General features: G+C 35.1%; 1 pseudogene; it reads right to left on the bottom strand.

The window, feature by feature from the left end:
* Window positions 1-4,109: 4,109 nt before the first annotated feature.
* LOC103656465 lies at window positions 4,110-5,855 on the bottom strand (annotated as a pseudogene).
* Window positions 5,856-6,794: the final 939 nt, after the last annotated feature.

The raw sequence follows: 6,794 nt of genomic DNA, 5'->3' as shown, positions 1-6,794 counted from the left end.
TTGTCACTGTGGGTGAATGCATGAGTAATATATTAATTAACTAGTAAAATGTTAATAATATATATATAATGTGTTTTAATTTATTACTGTGGCTTCTTTGACCAGTAAAAACCGAGTCACATGATCTCCTTAGTTCTTTATACATGATCAGATTAATCTTTCATATCATTTTTGCCTTCTAACATAACAAGAAGTTGTATAATCAATCTGTACATTTCCTGGAATATAATTAATGTACCAATGACCCAGACCTGGAATCTGCTATTTTCCCCAGTTGCTCTGATTTCCTTCTAGTGGAAAATTATGTTTAGAAAGCACCATCTGGGCACCAGAAAAATTTATTGTTACTGGGCTGGTCATTGTTCCTACAGGCTTGCTGCAGACACAGCTAGAAATGTTTTTTTTTTTTTATAACAAAAATGTATCTCAGTTCATACTGATAACTTCAGTTCAAAATCCTAGATTTATTGACCTTATATTTAGATATACTTTCTCTCATACCAAAAATTCCTGGTCCTTAAAGCAAAAATTACCCATTCGCTTTATCCAACACTATATACTCAATAATCTCAAAATAACCATCATGATAAATTGAAAACACTGGAACTTTTTTCCATACTTTCTTTCTCAGTATGTTCTCTAATGATGTCTGATAAGATCATTCTGCCTTGCAGTGTTTTAGAATATTTCCTACTTGCGTAGTTATGTCACCAACTAGATAATGATTTAAGCTCATCTGCTTTATTATTTTTTTATTTAACAGTTTTATAATTACCTAAAATAATTACAGATCTTCTCTGGAGAAAGGGCTCCAAATCTACAAAACATGGTACGGCCTAAGAATTCTAACTTCTACCCACTCTGTTCGCCTTAATGCTAACTTTATCCATATTAATATTTGTAATTTTATGGTTTACACTTCCATTGTTTTATTTTAGTGTAAACAAATGTGTCTATGCGTATAAGCGATAGCATACTATGCATAGTTTATTTTCCTTTGTTTCTCTCACTTAATACGTCCTGAAGATCCGATTTCATAAGCCCATTTGCATTTATCGATATGTCCCATATTTGGGCTTCACTTCTGTCATATTATTTTATAGATACACATTTTCACATATACGTACATTTGTGTTTTGTATATATATTCTTTACTATGTGATCTATTTTATTCTTCTCTCTCTTTCTCTCATGGTATACCTTTTAGTATTTAGAAAGTTTGTAGTTTTGTTCTAACAGTTTATCACTTTGGGATTTTATTTTTTTAAGTTTTTATTTACTTGAGAGAAAGGGAGAGAGAGAGAGCACAAGCTGGGGGAGAGGGAGAAGCAGACTCCCCTCTGAGCAGGGAGCGCTTTGGGATTTTTTTTTTTTTTTTTTTTTGGAATCACACTGAATTCATAGCATAAATTGGAGAGAATTGATTTATTTATAATACAGAGACTTCTAGTCTCATAAATGATCATCATTTGTCCATTTATTCATGTTTTATTTTAATTTATTCAGCAAAGTGTTATATTTTCCTAAGTTCTTAATATTAAACATTGCTTAATAGATTTCTTCCATAGCACTTTATTGCTGCTGATGCTATTATAAATGAAATATTTCTAATTGGTTATTTGTAAATAGGCAAGCTATTGATTTTTCTTTGTTGATTTTGCATTTTATCTTGCTGGACTTTCCTATTAGTGCTAAGTTTAATTAAATTTTTTATTTTGAGATAATTTTAAGTTCATGTGCAATTGTAAAAACTAATACAGAGAGATCCCTGTATTATCCTTTTACTCGATTTCCCACTAAGAAAACATCTAAAATTCTAAAAATATGTGTTTGCAGTTTAACTACACACTTGCAAAATCTATTCTTGTTATAATTCTTTATCAATGTCTAGATATATATTTTATGATCTAAAATAAATATAATTTATGAAGTTTTCTCAATACATTCTCTGTGAGCATTGACTAAGAATTTCAAATTTTAAATTATATAAACTAAAATATAAACAGTGAAAAATCTTACAGAATACAAATGCTATTCTTCTGATATAATCAAAGTAAAACAACGCATTTGACAGTTAGCCAGGGATCTCTTAATGTCTGAAGTATAGAGACTGTGTTATGGGTCTATTCTTAAATTTTTAAATAAAATATACTTCATGATCCATATGTTATCTGTTCACCAAAAGTCATGGTGCACAGAAATGATTGGAAAACCTTCTAAGGGCTGTTTGATTTCTATTCATCTCTAATAGGCAAATACCTCTTGCAACCACAAAGGTTCAAAAGGCAGCTACAAGTATCGCTTTCTTATTGACTTGGTAAGCTGAGGTATATGGAATTTGAGGCCATAATTTCATATCCCAACAGCTACCTTTTCTTTCTCAAAAATGACACACTGACAACATATATGCTAAATTCATTGAGATGTGAATAGAATAGATAAACTGTGTACTGAACTCATTATGCTTTCCAGACTTTTGCCTTCATTTAGAAGGAAAAGTGCAAGTGTATTACTATTCATTTCAGGCATTATTGGTACATTTAAATTAAAAGTAGAAATTAGCATAAATTAAGCAATCAAATCCAAAAGAGTGCCATTTGGTTGGAATCTCTCAACAGTTTCTCCCTCAACCATCATCTCTATTTTGTAGGTATCAATTCTGGGACAACATACAAAATGAATAGGAAGGAAAATTCTATTTATATTTTTCACCATAAGAAATTTTGTAAGACAAGACTTTGGAACTAGATGAAATAAAAAGTTTATTTTAATTATACCTACAATGTTGAGACATTTGTATATACTTAGACTTATTGAATAAAGAACAGAAGGATTCATTTATTTTATTTCTAAAGATTTTATTTATTTGAGAGAGAGAGAGAGAAAGAAAGCACAAGCAGCGGGAAGGGCAGAGGGAGAGGGACTGAGCAGGGATCCTGAATCAGGGCTGGATCCCAGGACCCTGAGATCATGACCTGAGCCAAAGTCAGATGTTTAACTGACAGCCACCCAGGTGCCCCCAGAAGGATTTTTTTTTAAAGTATCTGTCAAACTCTCTGCATGTTTCTTTATGTTTCCTGCATAGAGTATTTGTTAAAATCATGTACAGAGAGTAAGAAGCTGTTAGTATCTAATAATTAATCCTACACACGTAATTTTTTCATGGACTCACATCTTATCAACAAAAACACAAGTTATATATTTGTCCAATAGTATGTCCAGCATCATGATTTGTATTCATTATTTCTATTCTCTAGTATTCTCCAATAGCATAAAAACAGCAAATATGGTTTTGCCTGTCTTACAAAAATAAAATACTTAAGATACTTTAAAATTCTATCAGAGTTTATTTTAATCTTCAGTCATGCTAAGTGTTTCTGTAATTTTGGGTCAGCATTGTTTAGTAAAAATATAATGTGAGCCACAAATGTAAATTTAATTTTTTAGTATCCATTTTTTAAGTTTGAAAAAAAAAGTAAAAAATAATTTCAATATATTTTTATTCATTCAATATATCCAAAATATTATCATTTCAACATTTAATAAATATTTAAAAACTTATCACTGCAATATTTCATATCCTTTATTTTTCATGGTAACTCTAAATTGGTTGTGTACTTTGAGCCTTTGGTGTATCTCACTTCAGACTAGCCTCATTTCAAGTGCTAATAGCTACATACAGCTAGTGGCTCCCATACTGGACAAGTTGAGGTGGGTCAAGTCATTATGCATTTTTACAGTTTATGAATCGACTCTACAAATTTTAAGGTGGAGAAGGCCACTATCGCCTCAAAAATAAACTGCACCTCTAGTACATGCCTGTTGTAAGATACAGAATTATTAAGGCATACCTAACTTGATTACACCTACGGTGAATGGATGTAAGTCAGCTGAGAGATCAACAGAGTATATGCAAGCATAAACCAACAGTACAAAATTGCCTACCGCTTCGTACCATCCTTAGAATCACACGTTCAGCCACAGCTTTTTTTTTTTTCTCTCATTAAACTTTTGTTTTAATGGGTCTCAAAATTCTGTGACAGATTTTTGATCAAGTTGTTTTCATTAAAAAGTATTGATTTTTAAAAACTAATAACTTAAAACTGCCACACAAACACACACACACACACACACACACACACACACAGAGTCCACAAAACATTCTCCTTCCCTTCTGAAGGTTTTACAATACGTTGTCATCATTAACCAGTCTTTTACCATTAAACTTAAATGGCCAACTGACACAAACAGTTCTGAGACCACTGTTGCACCACCGATTAAGACTGGGGGTGGGGGGCAGGTATTGGAGATAATATTCATTTAGCCCTCTGAGCTTTCTGGGCAGACTCAGTGACCTTGCCAGCTCCAGCTGCCTTCTTGTCCATTGCTTTGATGACACCCACAGCAACTGTCTGTCTCATGTCACAAACAGCAAAACAGCCCAGAGGAGGATACTCAGAGAAGCTCTCAACACACATAGGCTTGCCTGGAACCATATCAACAATAGCAGCATCACCAGATTTCAAGAACTTGGGACCATCTTCCAGCTTTTTTCCAGAACGATGGTCTATCTTCTCCTTCAGCTCAGCAAACTTGCAAGCAATGTGAGCTACGTAACAATCCAGCACAGGTGCCTCTCCAGTACTGATCTGGCTTGGATGGTTCAGGATAATCACCTGAGCCATGAAGCCAGCTGCTTCCATTCATTGGTGGGTCATTTTTGCTGTCACCAGCCACATTACCACAACAAACATCTTTGACAGATACATTCTTGACACTGAAGCCCACATTGTCCCCAGGAAGAGCCTCACTCAAAGCTTCATGGTGCATTTCAACAGACTTTACTTCAGTTGTAACACTGACTGGAGCAAAGGTCACCACCACGCCAGGTTTGAGAACACCAGTCTCCACTCAGCCCACAGGGACAGTACCACTACCATCAATTTTACAGATGTCCTGGAGGGGTAGATGCAAGGGCTTGTCGGTTGGACAAGATGGTTTAAGAATGCAATCCAGAGCTTCAAGCAGTGTGGTTCCACTGGCATTCCCATCTTTACGGGTGACTTTCCATCCCTTCATCCAAGGCACGTTAGCACTTGGCTCTAGCATGTAGTCACCATTCCAACCAGAAACTGGCACAAATGCTACTGTGTCAGGGTTGTAGCCTATTTTTTTTAATGTAGGCCTTGACTTCCTTAACGATTTTCTCATATCTCTTCTAGCTGTAGGGTGGCTCAGCAGAATCCATTTTGTTAACACCAACAGTTAGTTGTTTTGCACCCAATGTATAAGCCAGAGGGGCATGCTCACAGGTCTGCCCATTTTTGGAGATACCTGCTTCAAATTCACCAACACCAGCAGCAACAATCAGGACAACACAGTCAGCCCAAGATGTGCCTGTAATCATGTTTTTTATAAAAATGGTGACATAATACCTGCTGGTCTCGAATTTCCACGGCAAGATATCCATGGTGATACTATGTCCACGTTCAGCTCTCAGTTTATCCAAGATTCAGGCATACTTGGTGGAGCCCTTTCCCTCTCAGCAGACTCCTTCTTAAATTTTTCAATAGTTTTTTTGTGAATCCCACCACATTTGTAGATCAGATAACCAGTGATGGCAGACTTCCCGAGTCTACGCGTCCAATGAAGACAAAGTTGATGTGAGTTTTTCCCTTTCCCATTTTGGTTTAGGTTTAGAGTGGTTTGTACAACACCTGTGTTCTGGTGGCAGACCCATTTCAAAAAAGCAGCCATAGCTTTTTGTCTGTTTGTGGTTATCCACTTCAGAAAAGACACAGTGCTTATGGAAAAAGGAAAAAAAAAAAAAAACTTCTATTTGAAAACCTTTAAATTGTTTAAAAATAAAAAGTTCCTTTAGGAAAGTCTATTTCAAAAGCAGTCAAAAGCTGGCAAATATTTTTTGTAAAGGGCCATATAGTAAATATTTTAGGCTTTGCAGGCCATATAATCTTTGTCATATCTATTCAACTCTGCCTTTGTAGTGGGAAAAAAAAATACAGATACTATGTAAACAAATGGATATAACTGTGATTCAATAAACAATTTACAAAAAGAGATGGTGAGACCATAGTTTGTAGCCCTTGGTCTAGACTACTTCCCTTGCAAGTAAAAGAAAATCAGGTCAAATTTGTTGAATATTTATTGACAGCAACAGCAAAAAAAATCTTAGTGGAAATGTTCAAAAGATGTTATCAGGTACCCATTTTTTGTCCACTTCTTGGCCATTAGCATCTCCAGATTTAAATGCCTTTACTGCTCATGATCTCAGAAGGAAGGGAAAAAACTCTCTCTCTAGCAACTATATCAATCTCTTACAAAATATTGAGGCCTTTCTTAACCCATTTTCCCATCCTTGGATCAAGTGATGTTCCCAATGGAAGAAAGGTCTCTTAATGGTCAACACAGCTCACATGTCCATACACATAAAATTCGAAACAAGAGGAGAGATATTTGACTGCCAGCCTTGCCAGATGAGAGAGAGGCAGAAAATAAAAGGAAAAAAAAATGAGTAACTTATGAAAAAGAAGAAAAGAAATAGAGTGCAGAGACAAATTAAAGACACTCATTGATGGTATCATATCTCAGGACATTATCACTTCTGATGCATGAATCCAGTGAACAGGGGAATATTAAAAGCAATGAGAACTTTTTCAGCCGAGAGGATGAGGCACTGGGTTGGAATGGGGGACAAAACCAGACAGTAGAAATAATAATAGCCTCGTGTTAAGTAGAAGACAATAGGTACAGATGATAACAAAGACCCAGACTGG

This window comes from Ursus maritimus, unplaced genomic scaffold (genome assembly GCF_017311325.1).
Source record: "Ursus maritimus isolate PB19 unplaced genomic scaffold, ASM1731132v1 scaffold_5, whole genome shotgun sequence".
Lineage (NCBI taxonomy): Eukaryota > Metazoa > Chordata > Mammalia > Carnivora > Ursidae > Ursus > Ursus maritimus.
This window is presented reverse-complemented; position numbering and strand designations above follow the sequence as displayed.